Source organism: Mytilus californianus, unplaced genomic scaffold (assembly GCF_021869535.1).
Source record: "Mytilus californianus isolate M0D057914Y unplaced genomic scaffold, xbMytCali1.0.p SCAF_12, whole genome shotgun sequence".
In the NCBI taxonomy this organism is placed as follows: domain Eukaryota; kingdom Metazoa; phylum Mollusca; class Bivalvia; order Mytilida; family Mytilidae; genus Mytilus; species Mytilus californianus.
In genome coordinates, this window is record NW_026262604.1 from 45682119 (window position 1) to 45701565 (window position 19447).

General features: G+C 32.5%; 1 long non-coding RNA gene across 1 annotated transcript; it reads right to left on the reverse strand.

Moving 5' to 3' along the window:
* Positions 1-5750: 5750 nt before the first annotated feature.
* Positions 5751-13733, reverse strand: LOC127721887 (uncharacterized). The gene is made up of 3 exons (XR_007991508.1): positions 13562-13733; positions 12658-13012; positions 5751-6276 (listed from the first exon to the last, which is right to left on the reverse strand). It is a non-coding gene; the product is annotated as an uncharacterized LOC127721887 (long non-coding RNA).
* Positions 13734-19447: the final 5714 nt, after the last annotated feature.

The following is a 19447-nucleotide window of genomic DNA, read 5'->3' on the forward strand; positions in this document are numbered from 1 at the left end:
TTCTTGTCCAGTATTACATTCATTGAACAGGTTAAAATGTAAAACTAAATCCTATAAAATTAATTTGGTGCATTGGGTTAATGTCTGCATGTTGTACTGAGTCGTACGTTACTATTCGTCTCGGGTATGTAAGTTTTTAAACGAAATTTAAATAATGATGTTTATATGCAATCTGAAGGATCTAAAATTTAAATGATTTATGTAAAAAATAACGAATACGGAGCGGGGGTATGACAGAAAGTCAGCCAGACTACTCGAATTATAAATCCTAGCCTCCTTACTTGTATTATCATTTAATCCGAAATTATGCTTGTCAGATAAAAAAAAAAAAACCACGCTTTGGTTTAGGACTAGAGTTGAAAAGTAGAATTTGCGAACAATCCATGCAAAATAGTAAGAAGTATATTCCTGAGCGTATAATGCACAAAGATAGTGTTGTTATGTACTCTTAAACTTAGTTAGGTGGTATGGTTTCCATGCACCTTCCTGTTGTAACAGATATGATCGACGTGCACTACAGCGGAATTACGGCTTCAGTAGTTATAATACTCACGAAAATTAATTGTGGTAATTCGGTCTCTGCTGCATTGTTTAATTCATTGGCAATCAAAGCCCACATCTATTCATTCAAGAAAAGTCGTAAATCTTGAATATTCTGTAATCAATTTATGATGCTTGATTGAGACGTAGGTTAACTCAGATACCGGTTGTTATCTTTTCTTCTATTACACAAATGAACCACTGAAGTCGGGGATTTGGGTTATATAATTCGAAGCATTCAGCATATTGCACTTTCATCTTTAAAATTTTCTTTGCACTAAATATCTTAATGAGATTACATTTGGATAACTTAGAGTGTATGCATGTACATGTAAAAAAAGAAACCAACAGCAATATTTGACAAAGATGATATTGATGGAATTTTAACGTCCAGTGATATATATTTTATGCATGTCGGAACAGATCTTGAAATTGACAACAGGTATTAATAGAACCGTCGCTTTTACAAGGTAGTCAGTCACGCTTAGTTGAAATTTCACGTGCTATTTCACAAGATTCACATTATAGTTAGGGAGCTACCATTTGATTTTGTTTTGGGGGGGGGGGGGAGGGGTTAGGATGAAATTTGATAAAAAAAAAAAAAAGGCAGGATGAGACACTTTGCCAAAAAAAGAAGGCAGGATGACAATTTATGTAAAAAAAAAAGTCAGGATACACTAAAAAAAAAAAGGCAGGATCAAACGGTAGCTCCCGTATACATTTTTTGTACAATATAACTAACAATTGTGATGACAAATTTTTAAACTGTTCTAGAACATTCTAATTGAAATATAAATCGGAGATTTTACTATGTTCATAACTTCGACGAAGCAAAGCAAGTTAGATGTAGATCTGGACTGATATGCAGAAACTGAATTACTTAAGTTACGATATCCAATCGTAGTGTTAATTTATCGTAGAACATGTAGAAAATCCTTCTGTTCATTATTTTTCATTGTATACTCGTTATTTTTCATTGTATTCTCGTGGATTCGTTATTTTTTATTGTATACTCGTGGATTCGTTATTTTTCATTGTTTACTCGTGGATTCGTTATTTTTCATTGTATACTCGTGGATTTGTTATTTTTCATTGTATACTCGTGGATTTGTTATTTTTCATTGTATACTCGTGGATTCGTTATTTTTCATTGTATACTCGTGGATTTGTTATTTTTCATTGTATACTCGTGGATTTCGTAGGTAAAGGTGAATCACAATTTTAAAAAGTCAACGAAATGTACATTTTCTATAGTCTTGTATGCATATTTTGGCAAAACAACGAAATCAAGTATCGACGAAAAATTTATTTTTCCACGATACGCGAAATTGGTACCCAGGAAAATAAATGAATTCACAGTTATCATTAATTCCCTTGATTTGATTACAAGCAAACTGTAATCTCCAAGTACATGCCAGACCCTAAACTGTTATGATATTTATATATGCTTGCTATCTTTAAGTCTCATAAGCCGCACATTTTCTACTGTATTATCTAGATGGAGTTATCCATCTTTTACTGTATTTCACACCTGCATTATAAGACGCTTTATAACATTTATACAATTGAGATACAAAAACAAGACATATTCCAAAATTAAAGATATAAGCAGAAAATAATTTGACACCATATACCTAAAACATCTTGGAAAGCCTGAAGTATTTGACAGTCATCTTGTAAATTGTGAAAGGGTGGTTACCCCTGGCAAATCACAGACCTGTTTAAATGCTCTTAGTGAAAGATTAAACTTTGAGTTAAAATAGGACATAATTATCTGATGTGGCATTTGTGTCCTAAAATATGCACTGTATGAATTTATATTTATAAATCGTGTTTTTTGTTTCTTTTAGGGTTTGCATTTGTGTACAAAAAACAGAAACGAGGGCAGTTATTTGATCTCACGATCTTTTATTTGCAAATGCACATTAAAATATATTTGACAAAAACAACAAGTGTTTCAAACAGACATTACTAAATAAGATTGAAATACATTGTAATACCAACAAGGGACTCTGTACAACAACACACAACAAAGTACCTAAGTGAATTAAGGTTAAGCTAAAACCAACATAATTATTTACAAAAATGCTTCCATTGATAATGATAATTTATTCAGCTGATTATGTTTATCCTTCTTTGCTCACCGTTTTATCACAATCAAATGTTAATCAGAATCAGAATCAGAATCAGAATAATTTATTATAGTGTCACATACCAATATAAAACACAATGAATACATAATTACATAATATGCAATTAAAAATTAAAAATTAAATATTACAATTAGAATATTGGTACCCAGCCAAATAACTGACTTATGAGACACTTTAAAAATATAACACATTTTATAAAACAATTAAAACTAATGTACTAAAATATTATTACACACAATACCTCCTTCGATAAAACATGTGATATAAAGTTTTTGCTAAAAATGGTTGAATTGCATCATTTGACATTAAGAAAATAAATTTGTCCTGTAAATCAAGATCGTTAAAAGTCTCACAAATATCACCAGATTTCTTCATTAAATCATATCTTAAATCTGCATAAAAATCGCACCCTAACAAAAAATGTTTTTCATCCTCAACACAATTATCTGTACAATATATACAAGTACGCTCATTTAAAGGAATTTTTGGCTTGTGTGTGTTAACTTCTTCGTGTTATAAGTTGTGTTAGTTTTATTTAATTATCCAAGACAAAGAAAACAACTAGAAACGCAAAAATGCCATTTCGAACGTACAAATGTACAAGACATCAATACATATTTAAACAACTTATTCACATATACGAATGAAACTAACGAATATAAAAAACGTGAAATCAGGAATAACTTGAATAAGCAAAAACCTTCTATCAAGAAAATCATGAGAGGGAACGGAACTCCTGGAATATTGCAAAACATATAAGTTATATACTCTATACACATATGCAGGCGCTGATGAAATGATCCTGGAATGAGCGAATATATTGCCTCGAAAGATATAGTGTTACAAGATATATTAAACAAAATTTAAATGTTGGTATTATGGGGGGATAATACCTTACATAGTATCTTCTTGTATCATTATCTATTAATACAATGCCATATTAGGTCATTAATATGCCAATTGCGACATATTTATAAAATTTTAATGACATCATTAGTATTTAGTATTGCACTTAAATGTCCCAAGTACATCATCCTATCCCTATATCAATAAAATTAACTTTTTGTAAGGCTTGAAGAATTTTACTTTTTATGTAATTCTAGGACCACAATAAAGGATCTCTTATCATACCGCTTTCTTTGAAGAAGTTAACAAAATGAAGTCATAACTCGAGGGTAACAACAACTGTGCTACTCATAAGAAAGCTTACAATAACTGACCATTGAATCACACAGTAGGAGGAAATACATGTAAGTACAATATATATTATGGTGATTTTGTTAACATTCGGGTTGTGTCAGAAAGTCATATATATATATATATATATATATACATATATATGCGTAAAAAAATAATTTTCACATGTGCAGATATATATATTTATAAAATAAATAGTAAAATAAGTAAACAAGTTAACAGTTCCAGTTCAATCGATTTCATCTTTCCAGTGGGGACTCTTCAGGATAACTGATTTAGCGTCGTTATAGGCGTTGTGACGTTCCGGCATTATTCATAATTAAATCCCGAGAACTTTTAATTATGAAAAATGCCGGAACGTCACAAGCCTCTTTAACGACGTCGCCCATAAAGACGCTAAATCAGTTATCCTGAAGAGTCCCAATGGAAGGATGAAATCGATTGAACTGGAACTGTTAACTTCTTTACTTATTTTACTATTTATTTCATGAATACATATATATATATATATATATATATATAAAGAGAGAGAAAAGTTAAGTACTTTTCTTGATAAAAGATAATAACGGTTTCAATTCATCACTTTAAAAGTGATGAATTGAAACCGTTATTATATTTTATCAATTTTCTTATATGTTACCAGCAAAGTGATAAATTTTCTTATATATATATATATATATATATATAGCTATCTTAGCATAGGAAAGTCACCGGCTGGGGGGTATTTTGATCAGTTATGTAGCCCTCGACATAATGTCACCTTTTGGACTGGCTACCTTAACTTTGAGATGATCTACAGAGAAAACTGTTAAGATTCTGAGCTTGAAAAATGTACCATTCGAAAGAGCAACATTTAAGAATTTCAAAACACCAAAAATTACTTTATAATGTTTTAGAATAAAAAAGTTATTAAACTTTTAATGGACCCACCCTCAATTTCGTATATATCCGAATTGGTACAAACGATAGTAAGGTGACCACCAATTTTAAACATGATTATTTATCAGAAAACCTACATATATCTTAATTTCTACAGTATATAATTGTATCTTAATGTATTCTTTAATTTCTGGACAACAAAAACCATTCCGGACCTAAGGCGTTTAAGAAATTAAAAGGATATATATCGAGCATGTGTATGTTCGCACTAAGAATTCAGAAAGCTTAAAAACATATATAAACATACGGGCATTTACATATGAGTGATAATGGCGGATACCTGAAGCGGTGACCTATTTCACATATTCTGCCTTGGAAAGTGATTTTTATCAACTGTGAATTCTTAATTTTATGGTAAGTTTATTTTATTTCATTGTAGAATTCCAGCAATACCAATAAAGTCTCAAATAAGTATTGCATAACCAAAACAACAATGTCATTGACCCTCGTGTATTTTGATATCTTATCCCACTCTTGGTTTGTACGTTCCCTTATTTATTGCATCTCAATTCGACGTGTTTATTATTAAATAACTGAAGACAATCATTGAACGTGGCAAATTTAGTTTCGGCATTAAAATATGCTGCGTTTTATTAAAAAGGGGGAGGGATGAACATTGCGATAATAACCGAGTGTCAGTAAGAGTATAATACCGTTGAAAGGGGGCAAACAATGCAACGTCTATATATATATAGCTACAAGACAAGTCTATGCATTAACCAAAAATGTAGCTCAAAAATGTGGACAGAACCCGGGACCCCTGCCCCCATCCCCAAATGTATGCACCTTTGGAAGTAAAACAGTTTAAATTGGGATTGGGATGTGATCTTATTTCTACAGTTCTATGAAAATAGACCAGACTAAAATGAACAATAATAGTAAAAATTGTTAATCACAACTGATCTCAATAAAAACATGGCATTAACTAAGTAACAATTCTTGCAGTGATTTTTATCATATCAAACGATATTGGAAAACATTTGTCTTTGTTATTTTCTGGGAGGTACATATTGTCAATGATTGTTTATTGGTCACAGGAGTCCGTTTCACAAAAAAAAAAAACTTATGACTAAGATTGATTGTAAGTCATGAACAATTCAGAATACCTACTATCAATCTTAGTCGTATGTTTTTTTTTTTTGTGAAACCGACTCCAGGTATATTTTGCATTGACAATGTTCTTCATTTATTTCAAAATGAGCAACCAATTTCAAATGTTAGACCTGGGGACAGTATATCTATATATGTTCCTGGTTAGATTGCACATTTTAATACTGGACTGCATGTTTTCTATCAAAAGATTAAGTACTTTGAGCTTGCTTTCAGTGACTGTGCCAATGTTGGTTGTCTTTGTACTTGGTGTGTGCACTTCAATCCTTTAGTGGTAGGGTTTAACAGCTGAGACATCCATAACCCAATTTGATATCGTACATGTAGGTACATGTAACTACAAAATAATAGTAATTATTATACCTCAGATATCATATTCTATATATATATATATAAAATAAGTAAGCAATATTTTCACTATTTTTTAAATTGCAAGCATTGAACTATTTGACCGGTCAATAGTTTCCAACTATTGGACCTCAGTGAAACTATTCGACCACAAGCATCATTATTATTCGCAGAATTTCAAATGCAGCCACGGGATTGGATGTTGAATGTTGAGAATATCGCAGGAGTTGCAATGTCGCCTTTTACCTATTGTATCTAGGGTTCATGTTAGTGTGGGACGTAGCTATAGATTTCAAAATATTATATATGATTAAACGTTAAAAACAGTGGTTGTGTTTCTGATTTTTATATTGCTATAGTTGATTTAGCCCCCACATTTATCGTCTGTTGTGTCTTTCCTAATAAAAATACATTTACTAACTTGTAATTGTGGGATAGTAAGTTTATTGTCCCCTCAGATACAACTATTGGCCTTGGCTATGCCTCAGGGCAATAGTTGCACCTCAGGGGACAATAAACTTACTATTCCACTCATTCCCTATTCAATAAGTAAAAAATGTGGTGTATATGTCAATGAGACAGTAACATGGGTTACTGAACCACACAAATAACCAATCGACATTAAGATAACAACATAGAGTCTTTAATAATAGCCAAGAGTATATATAATCTGTCAAAACCTATATCGCACCAAATCTATATAAATTGTAAATCATTCTAACAATAAGAGTCTAAGAGTAAGACCTGCCATCAACAAAAGACCATTAAGATATCAACTAACACAACTATTGATGAGGTTCCTGATTTTGGACATGAACATGACCAAAATATGTTGTGGGGTTAGACAGATTTTGGATATCTCAACCTATAGACTTGATCAGTTGCTTAATAAAAACTAAAACCCAATGTTGCTTTCAGTGACTCTGGGTTGTCTTTGTACTTTATGTACTTGGTGGGTGCACTTCAATGCTTTTGTGGTAGGGTTGAACAGCTGAGACATCCAACACCCAACCCTTTTCATATATTTTAAATGTTAAAACAAACATATCCTATCATGTATTTTTTACATCAAGGAGACCTATAACTATCATGATTAGTCTTTTTCATAAAGAGATTTAATATATTTTACAAAGATCTAATGCTGTCTAGTCATGACATGGTCATGTTAGTGACATCTTCACATTGATTTATTAAAATATTCATAAATAAATATTAAAATAATGTTAAAATTGGAATTGACCTCTGATAGATTTACATGTTAATTGATACTGTAAATTCAGAAATTATTGCGTGCATTTATTATTACGATTTTGTCATTTTGGACTCAAATGCGATTTTAATTTTCGCGATATTGAGAAAAATCCTGTTTAATTCATAAAAAAATTTCAAAATGCGAGTGTAAATTATTGTGATTATAACCCTGTTGCATTTTTCGCAATAATAAAAACATTGCAATAATTTCTGAATTTACAGTATGAAATTATGTTACAAATATAAAAAAGAAGATGTGGTATGATTGCCAATGAGACCACTCTCCACAAGAGACCAAATGACACAGAAATTAACAACTATAGGTCACCGTACGGCCTTCAAAAATGAGCAAATCCCATGCATACTGCACAGTCAGCTATAAAAGACCCCGAAATGACAATGTAAAACAATTCAAACGAGAAAACTAACGGCCTAATTTATGTACAGAAAATGAACGAAAAACAAATATGTAACACATAAACAAACACCAACCACTGAATTACAGGCTCCTGACTTGGGACAGGCACATACATACAGAATGTGGCGGGGTTAAACATGTTAGCTGGATCCCAACCCTCCCCTAACCTGGGACAGTGGTGTAACAGTACAACATGTACAACATAAGAACGAACTATAAAAATCAGTTGAAAGAGGCTTAACTCATCAGATGGATAAAAATACAAATACTACAAATACAAGTGGACGTGGCCGGGTACTTGTACATCCAAACAACAAAAAGACACTAAGAACAGATCTGAGAGTACTCGCAGTTACTGACAGCTAGTTCAAAGCCACTATTATCAACTAATAAAAAATAATCATGCAGCTAAGACTAAATTATCAATCCGTACACATCCAACATCCAATGGATTTAGTGTAAAGACGTCATAAACAGTCAGAGAAAAACATGACCTTGTGCAATGCCAAGATACAGGTAATGGTATCTACAGATTGTAGATCCATGAATGTGTATATGTATATAACAATAATATTTAGTTTGCTTTTAATTTACTGATAACAAAATCAATATTAGTACCAATAAAAACAATATTTAATGATCTAATTACAGTGTTGAATCGGTAACCTTTTAGAAAGAGTTTATTTAATGGATCAATAAGTTTACCAGGATTGTTTCTAAATTTCCGGGCACGGTAAACAATAGTGCCGTAAAATGAGAATGTGCAATCCTGTTTGAAATAAGTTTTCTTCAGGTACAACCAAACTTCAAAACCAAATCTTTATATCTGTGGAAGAATTTAGTAAAGGTTTTAAGTAATTTGTGGTAACGAAATCCCTGGCTTAATAACTTACCAGCAATACATAGATTACGTTCTTTAAAATCAAAAACGTCACAAAAGACACGGGCATAGCGAACGAGTTGTGAAATATATTCACCTTAAGATGGTGCCAAAGGAACATCACCATCCAAAAAGGGAAAATTAACAATAGGGAACGAAAAATTGTCCCTTTTGTCGTAAATTTTAGTGTGGAGTTTCCCGTGTAAAACCGAAATATTTATAAGGAATATGTTATTTTTATTTTTTAGTTCCTTTACATTTTGTATATGTTTATATAGATCTTCAAATGTTTTGGTTCTTAGTTATACATCCTTGGCTTTCAAATATTCGGCTTTGAGTGTTCCCGAGGAAGGTAAATCCAAGAAAGCTCTTTAGATGTTTAGATGCATGAAATTTATAACATGTTGTTTTTCTATCTTTTCATCAGTGATGCTCAAATAAAATAAACTGCTTCGCTGAGCCCAGCTGGATACGCCCGCAGAGGTCCAGCCCTGAACAGTTGGGGCAAAAATGGACACAATATTCAAGCTTGATACAGGGCTTTGTTTTGATTGTATTAAATATTTGACATATGCATATTATAGGTTTCTGAATAAATGTAGTCAGAGAACATGAAATTGGTTATATGAATTGAATTTATATTCAATTAAAGATTTCTTGCTGTTGTGCATTACACTGTGCTGTTGCGCAATACTTAGTAAATCTGTTGTTAGACTATAAACAATTAAAGTTCAATTAATTCTCAATGTCATATTAGAAATTTTGAAAATGTAAAGGGAGCTTACATCAATAGATATACATGTAAACAATTCACCAAAGTTTCATGAGAATTGCTGACAGCATTTTTGAGTTATTGTCTGAAAACTGGAAAATCCCCCCTTTTTTAATGAATAAAACCCCATAACTCAGATATGTAAAATGTAAAATTTATAAAATTCTAAACAGAGCTTACATCAATAGATATAAACAATTCACCAAAGTTTCATGAGAACTACTGAAAGCATTTTTGATTTTTTGTCCGAAAAACTAGAAAATCCCCCTTTTATTATGAATAAAACCCTGTAACTCGGAAACGTAAAATCTGAAATATATAAAAATCGAAAGGGAGCTCATGTCAATAGATATAAACAATTCAACACAATTTCTTGCAAGTTGGTGAAAGCATTCTTGAGTTATTGTCCGAAAACTGGAAAATCCCCCTTTTTTTAATGAATAAAACCACATAACTTGGAAACATAAAATCTAAAATTTATAAAAAAAGAAATGGAGCTCATGTCAATAGATATAAACAATTCACCAAAGTTTTATGCAAATTGGTTAAAGTGATTTTGAGTTAATTTCCGACATGTTGACTACGGACGGACAGACTGACAACAGTATACCATAATACGTCCCGTAAACGGGCGTATAAAAAGATAAATCAGGTTGTCCCAGCAACCATCTGGGAATTCTAGAAAATTCTGTGACAAAATATAATTTCATCCATACATCATGAACTATAGTAACATAGCTCATTCCTACCACTTAGTACATAGTACATGTAAGTGTGTCTTTGTTTAACCCTACAACATTTGAATATATCTCCATAATAAGGGATCTTGTCATGGGTTGCCTTGTGTTCTTCCTGAATGCTTTTGTTTTACTTTTTAGGCTTTGGACAATTTAGAATTGTAGAGCTTGACATATTCACTTGCATGATCACCTTTCTATTGTTGAAGACTTTATATTGCCTTAGAGAGAATTTTGTTTGTTTGTTGGATTTGTACATATATTTATAAACCACATCTTCTTTTATTCACAGGTACATGTATGATTTAACTTTACTAACTTATATGTCATGTATGTATCTCAAAATTTAATTAGGTACCGGTAGATTTTTTTTTTTTTAAATCTTCCTTTAACTTTTCAATCAAAACTAGGAAATTAGCTAGACCTATAATATAAGACTTCGAAGGTTTATATCATTTTAGATTCAACGTTTTTTTATCCAATATTTTTTTTTTACTATCAATGTTGAACCTCAAAAAAAATATACAATAAAAATCGTTGAACATGTTGAATGTAAATGATACAGAGGCGAATTTAGAGGGTTTTTCAGGGGGCCCGGGCCCCCCTTTTGTTGGAAAAATTTGGTTGATTATATAGGGAATCACTGAAGCATGACTGGAGCGGGCCCCCTCTTATGAAAATTTCTGGACCCACCACTGTGATATGAACCTTCAAAGTCTTATATTATAGGACTAGGAAATTAGCATGTTAAACAGTTTAAAAAACTTCAACAATTTTTGTTAATCCCTTTGCTAATTTTCCTTTTTTGGAGGCAGTGATTTCCTTTGGCCTTTTATCAGGGTGTTTATGTATTTTACAACAATTTTGCTATGCCAGTGCCTGTAATAGATATATCTGTGTATCACTGGTAAATTATTAAGTCAGGGATTTCAGTACCACATATTTCTTAAAACCTTACTCAATTCTTTCAGAGACTTGGTTAAAAAGTTTGACTGTACATGTAGAAAACTTACAAATTCTGAGTTTTATGGTGATGTTGTTTATATAATCTACATGTATTGAATTTTTATACCATCCATTTGAACTTGTCAATTCTTGGTGGATGCTTATCAATGTATAAAAGGTTATCTATTAAGCTATGTCATGTCTTTTGGTGTTGGCCTTGATTTTATTTTTTTTTTAAATGAGAGCATAAACTAAATATGATTTTCTATACTGTTATGAACACTTACAGTCCTATACATGCACATGGTTAAGAGGTTTGGTAGCATGTTTTCTGGATGTGCTTATGCTGTCCTAAGTCAGGAGCTTATGGGTCAGCGGAAGGCTAAGTGGGTGTCTATGGTATTTGATTTTCATGTTTAGTTTTGTACATTTATAAATCAGATGTTGAATTTCTCATACTGATTCAACATTGATAGTAAAAAAAAATATCTGATAAAAAACGTTGAATGCAAATTTTATGAATCTTCGAAGTCTTATATTTATATAGGACTTAGAAATTAGCATGTTAAACAGTTTAAAAAACTTAAACAATTTTTGTTCCCCTTTGTTAATTTTCCTTTTTTGGAGGCACTGAAATTTCCTTTCGCCTTTTATCAGGGTCACGACTGTTTATGTCTTTTACAACAATTTTGCTATGCCAGTGCCTGTAATAGATATATCTGTGTATCACTTGTAAATTATTAATTCAGGGATTTCGGTACCACATATTTCTTAAAACCTTACTCAATTCTTTCAGAGACTTGGTTAAAAAGTTTGACTGTACATGAACAAAACTTACAAATTCTGAGTTTTATGGTGATGTTGTTTATATAATCTACATGTATTGAATTTTAAAACAATCCATTTGAACTTGTCAATCCTTGGTGGATGCTTATTAATGTATAAAAGGTTATCTATTAATTTAAGCTATGTCGTGGGATCTTTTGGTGTTGGCCTTGATTTTGTTTTTTTTTAAATGAGAGCATAAACTAAATATGATTTTCTATACTGTTATGAACACTTACAGTCCTATACATGCACATGGTTAAGAGGTTTGGTAGCATGTTTTCTGGATGTGCTTATGCTGTCCTAAGTCAGGAGCTTATGGTTCAGCAGAAGGCTAAGTGGGTGCCTATATGGTATTTGTTTTTCATTTTTAGTACATTTATAAATCAGATGTTGAATTTCTCATTTATATTATAAATAACATAAACAACCAAAATGATGAAGATAATTGTAAACTTTATACATAAAATAATATAAACACCTTTAAATATTTGATATTAATTAAAAAAAAACTATGTTTCAAACCTCTGTCGAAACTTTACCTTAGATTAATTTGCTATTTCTTGTAGGTCCCTTTTGGTCTTATGCTCTTTGTATGATCAGGTACTAATAATACATCCTTGCAACGTATTGGCTGTCAAAGGGTTTGTTTGCACTGGGTATTCCTGTTGACAGGTCAATCCAGGAAAGTGCCTCAGTCACACAAGATTTGTAAAGTATTTAGTTCTTTTCAGAGTAGTTCAGCTACTGGCAAACTGTTAATCCATTTAATATAAGGACTAATGTCCTCTGTATACAGGAAACATTTGCCATTGGATTTTAAGCAAACAGTAGTCAGTCCATTGATTTTTAAAAAAATCCCCCTACTTTTCCTTCTTACTATCTTAAGCTAGTCTCCTGAAACAAAACAAAAAGACCTCTCAAGCATTATCAGATTTTATAAGAGTTATATGCTTAACTGTCACTGCATGTGAGCCATTGATTAGGGAGAGTTTTAACTCTAAATATTTCAGTAATAAAAATGTGTATCCAGTTTTTTCTCTTTTCCACTAGTCCCTTTTGGTGCTACATGTACATGTACTATTTTACATAAAACTTTGCACTGTAACATGTTAGGTGAAACAGTGCAATATCATATATATTTTCATCTTCCTTGGTTCCCTTCCAAACATTTTAAACAGGTTCTAGTGTGTTGATTTGCTTGTGAATTGAGTTATGGTAAATAAAGTACATGTATATGTACCATAGATTTTCTATGACATCTCAAATAATTCATGTAATTTGGAATAAGTGTAAATGTAGACTTGAACTTTTCTGATCAAAAGAAGTGCTCCTTTGAATGAGGAATACAGATTAGTAGAAAACAAAATTTTAATCTGACTTTGAATTTATTTGTATTGCTTTGTATTTAATGTTTTAATGTTTTACTTCAATAGACATATTTACCTTTTGTTTACAGTTTTCATCACACAAAGGTCACGTGAGGTCGTGTTTAGACACAACAAATTTGCATACCATTACCACTGCGCCTGTGCGGAAATGGACATTTATGTGCCAAAAAAAAACAACAGTAACGTTGATCTCAGACAACATTGTCTCCATATTTTATTATTTACTAGAATGATTGGACAGTTGAAAACCCGACTTGTCGCATCAATTAATACAGTCATGATTTAGCTAAATAGTAAGTAAGAGTATCTGTCACTACACTATTTAGAAAAGTCGATCAACTTGATTCAAAGTAAATCCATTTCAGGCATAATATTTTGTGTGAAATTGAAAATCTGGCCTTTTACTTGACCATGATTGGTCCAAACCCATTACTTTATCCTTTACCGACCTTACTCTATCCCATCTACTTCTGCTTCTTCCATATAGTGACCCCCTTTCTTTTATAACAACTGAACAAGACAGATTTATATTATACAGACTATTACTATTACTGTTTAAAAAAGGAAAAAGGAATATTTCAAATGTTTGATGTGAATAATGTGACTTAATATTGATGTTTTGAAATTTTTGATTGTTATTTTAACCCATCTTGCTGCCGGAGGGGCACATGTGTCCACATCAGCTGTGCTGGAGCTATACACTCCATGGTTTTTTTGTATGCAAGCTTCTCAAGTAAAAGACCGAAGATTAAACAGTGAAGTATGTTTCTTCAATGGCTTCCAAATGAAGCAGTCATTAGAGCGTGGTATAATATCGAGTGACATCACAAAGGTTGAGCTGTCATATTTTCTGGTACACGAAATGCAACCTTGTAAAACTACTGGCAGCTGCCAGAGGGTTCAACTTCAAGAGTTCAACCCTCTTACTGCTGGAGGAACATATGTGTCCTTATCTACACAGGGACACGTGTCCATGTTTTAATTTATGCAAGATTCTCACCTTTGTTCTCTTTCAGTTTCAAATAAAAGACTGAAGATGAAACTAATATTTTTCTTCAATGGCTCCCAAATGTAACTGTCTTTAGAGTGTGACGTCTAATATGGAATGATGTCATTGCTGGGCATGTGACATCACAGACGTCTAGCTGTAGTATTTTCTGGCACATAAAATGCAATCTTAAAAAACTGCTGGCAGCAAGAGGGTTAATGATGTTATGGGGTAGTTTGCTCCAGTCAGTTTATATTCTTTGGGAAGAAAGATTCTGTTATGTTCTGTGTTGTGCAGGGTGGAATACACCAATCTTGAGATGTTTTTATGAATGAGTTACATTGATTGACCAGAGGACAATTAGGTTTGAAACAACATCATAAAACAATTGGTTCTTACCGTGAGACGTATTAACCTTAGCATTGTGACATAAGAAATTTACAGGAAAGTGCACAAATTTGATACTTGTCTATTGTTTTAAATTTGTGATAAGATAAGTTAAGGAGGAATGGCCGAAACCACTTATGCTTATGTTAAGTCAAGCATATTTGGTATGCAGTTGTATAAGCATTTGCAAGTCTCTTCAATGGAAATTATATGGCCCCCTCGGCCCCTCCCCTCATCATGGTTCATTGACTTTGAACTTTATACTTTGATCACATGTAAAGTTTGAGTTTTGGGGAACGGGCACCACTTAATTAAGATAAGCCAATAGTATTTGGTATGCAATTTTATAAGCATGAACATTTCTCATTTGCATGGAGTTTATATGGTCCCGCACAATAAGTCATGGTTCATTGACTTTGAATTTTTTGCATACATTGTAGTTAACATGTATAAATGTGTATATACAGGGAATATAATATTTGCATTATACTACCAAAACTACAATAAGGCGGTACATGTACATATCTATATATATATAGCAATTAAGATTGGAGTCTAACGCCTGTTACATGCAAGATTCAACCTCAGAACCTCAGTATTGACAAGCTAGTGATACAATAGTTGGACTGCTTAGACCATTTCAGCCACTTAGGCCCCTTTCATTCATTAAAGGAAATTGGAAACACGTCTGTTTGCCCTGAAAAATCTCTAAGATACATTTCTGTATGTCAGTTTCTTTTTTGAACAGTATGCTGTCCATTATCACTGAACTAGTACACAATTTTGTTTATGGGCCAGCTGAAGCACGCCTCCAGGTACAGGCTTTTCTCGCTGTGTTTAAGACCAATTGGTGGCCTTCAGCTGTTTTCTGCTCTTTGGTCGAGTTGTTGTCTCTTTGACGCATTCCCCATTTCCATTCTCAATTTGAAGTCTATGCTAGAAATTCTGGGTTTTTTTTTTCAACTTGGTAAAGAGTAATTTATTGATGAAGCCCTCTGCCATCAAGCCTAAGATGATTTAAGATATTTTGTAAGTATAAAATCCAAACAATGGGATTGTTACTAAATACAAACACACATAAACAAACATATGACAAATATTTAACATTAAAAAAAATATTAAAATGTTCATCATGCCACCTGTTTAAATTAGCATTAAATGATTATTGTCGAGCCTGCGACTTTTGTCGCAGAAAGCTCGACATAGGGATAGTGATCCGGCGGCAGCGGCGTTAGCTAACTTCTTAAAAGCTTTATATTTTAGAAGGTGGAAGACCTGGATGCTTCATACTTTGTATATGGATGCCTCATGTTATGAAGTTTCCGTCAGTCACATGTCCAATGTCCTTGACCTCATTTTCATGGTTCAGTGACTACTTGAAAAAAAAGTTCAGATTTTTTGTAATGTTAAATTCTCTCTTATTATAAGTAATAGGATAACTATATTTGGTATGTGCGTACCTTGCAAGGTCCTCATGCCTGTCAGACAGTTTTCACTTGACCTTGACCTCATTTCATGGATCAGTGAACAAGGTTAAGTTTTGGTGGTCAAGTCCATATCTCAGATACTATAAGCAATAGGTCTAGTATATTTGGTGTATGGAAGGACTGTAAGGTGTACATGTCCAACTAGCAGGTGTCATCTGACCTTGACCTCATTTTCATGGTTCAGTGGTTATAATTAAGTTTTTGTGTTTTGGTCTGTTTTTCTTATACTGTATACAATAGGTCTACTATATTTGGTGTATGGAATGATTGTAAGGTGAACATGTCTAGCTGGCAGGTGTCATCTGACCTTGAACTCATTTTCATGGTTCAGTGGTTATAGTTAAGTTTTTTTGTTTTGGTCCGTTTTTTTGTCGAGCCTGCGACTTTTGTCGCAGAAAGCTTGACATAGGGATAGTGATCCGGTGGCGGCAGCGGCGTTAGCTAACTTCTTAGAAGCGATATATTTTAGAAGGTGGAAGACCTGAATGCTACATACTTTGAATATAGATGCCTCATCTTATGAAGTTTCTGTCAGTCACATGTCCAATGTCCTTGACCTCATTTTCATGGTTCAGTGACTACTTGAAAAAAAAGTTCAGATTTTTTGTAATGTTAAATTCTCTCTTATTATAAGTAATAGGATAACTATATTTGGTATGTGCATACCTTGCAAGGTCCTCATGCCTGTCAGACAGTTTTCACTAGACCTCAACCTCATTTCATGGATCAGTGAACAAGGTTAAGTTTTGGTGGTCAAGTCCGTATCTCAGATACTATATGCAATAGGTCTAGTATATTCGGTGTATGGAAGGACTGTAAGGTGTACATGTCCAACTGGCAGGTGTCATCTGACCTTGACCTCATTTTCATGGTTCAGTGGTTATAGTAAAGTTTTTGTGTTTTGGTCCGTTTTTATTATACTGTATGCAATAGGTCTACTATATTTGGTGTATGGAAGGATTGTAAGGTGTACATGTCTAGCTGGCAGGTGTCATCTGACCTTGACCTCATTTTCATGGTTCAGTGGTCAAAGTTAAGTTTTTGAGTTTTGGTCTATTTTTCTAATACTATATGCAATAGTTCACCTATATTTGGTGTATGGAAATATTTTATGATCTATATGTCTGTCACGCAGGTTTTATTTGACCTTGACCTCATTTTCACGGTTCATTGCTCAGTGTTAAGTTTTTGTGTTTTGGTCTGTTTTTCTTAAACTATAAGCAATAAGTCAACTATATTTGTTGTATGGAAGAATTGTTAGCTGTACATGCCTGCCTAGCATGGTTCATTAGACCTTGACCTCATTTTCATGGTTCATTGGTCAATGTTTAGTTTACTTGGTTAATGTTAAGTTTATGTGACAGTTGTAATAAAGCTTTATATTTAGGACTATCAACATAATATCAATGATTAGTATTAAGAAGGCGAAACATCAGCGTGTGCACTCTTGTTCTTATACTTTATGCAATAGGTCTACTATATTTGGTGTATGTAATGATTGTAAGGTGTACATGTCCAACTGGCAGGTGTCATCTGACTTTGACCTCATTTTCATGGTTCAGTGGTCAAAGTTAATTTTTTGAGTTTTTGGTCTTTTTTCTTATACTATATGCAATAAGTCAACTATATTTGGTGTATAGAAATATTCTATGATGTACATGTCAGTCTCGCAGGTTTTATTTGACCTTGACCTCATTTTCAGGGTTCATTGCTCAGTGTTAAGTTTATGTGTTTCAGTCTGTTTGTCTTAAACTATAAGCAGTAGGTCAGCTATATTTGTTGTATGGAAGGATTGTAAGCTGTTCATGTCTGCCTGGCATGGTTCATCTGACCTTGACCTCATTTTCACGATTCATTGGTCAATGTTTAGTTTTCTTGGTTAAGTCTGTTTCTTAGAAACTATAAGCAATAGGTCAACTATATTTAGTGTATTGAATGATTGTAAGGTGTACATGTATTTCTCGTTTGGTTTATATGACCTTGACTTCATTTTCTTGGATCATGTTAAGTTTATGTAATAGTTGTAGTAAAGCTTTCATTTAGGACTATCAACATAATATCAATGGTTATTAAAGACGGCGAGACATTTCAGCGTGTGTACTCTTGTATTTAGAATAAATACAGCAAACTCTATTTTATTCATTCATGTTACCTATGATGTTGGCCATGCATCCACTTCCAGCTGTTTGCTGATTGTTTTAAATTTAACTAGACTCATTCTGCCAGAAAAAATTTCAGCAAAATTTTCTTGTCTTTATTACAGTCAGGGGTACTACTTATACAAGTAATCTTTATTTACTTGAAGAAGTAAATAAAATAAACTTATATAAGTTAATTATAATGTTTGAATAATCTCCCCTTAATTTTCTCAAAAATTTACTTGTATAAGTAAATTTTTTTTACAATCCCACAAAAATTCTCAAGTTTTGAAATGTAAAAACATGCCTTTAACAATTTTTCTCAGGTTAGCTCATAATTTTTTATTCGAGTTCAATGTTTCATCTCATTAATTCAACATAGAAACTGATTGCGCAAAGATCTTAAGTATTTGCGCAAGGCCTTCAAAAATTGCCCCTTGGGGGCTTGTAAATGAGCAGTGTTCTGAAGATAACAGACAAATGAGATTTTCATTGTCCATGAAATTACACTTAAATGATTAGTAAAGACATCTGCAAAGGACAGACAATCAAAAATTCAAAAATTCTATTAGAGCAAAGAAGTCCTAAGAATTCAAGAAAAGAAGATAGGATGACTTTTTTACTTGTATAAGTAAAAAAATCTGAATTTCTAAGGGACATAACTAAGCCCAATTTTTTTTTACCTATACAAGTAAATAAAATACACTTGTATAAGTATCCTACAAATTTACTTATATAAGTATATTAATATTTACTTCTTCAAGTAAATAAAAATTACTTGTACAAGTAGTACCCCTGACTGTATTAAGGAAAATAGTTTAAAATTTGGTCTGCTGCTTGATAATGTTGAGTCGTAGTGAGCAAACAATTGATTTTTACAGCAGACATGATTCACTTCCTGTTTGCTGATACATGTAGTTTGAAATTTTACAATACTCATT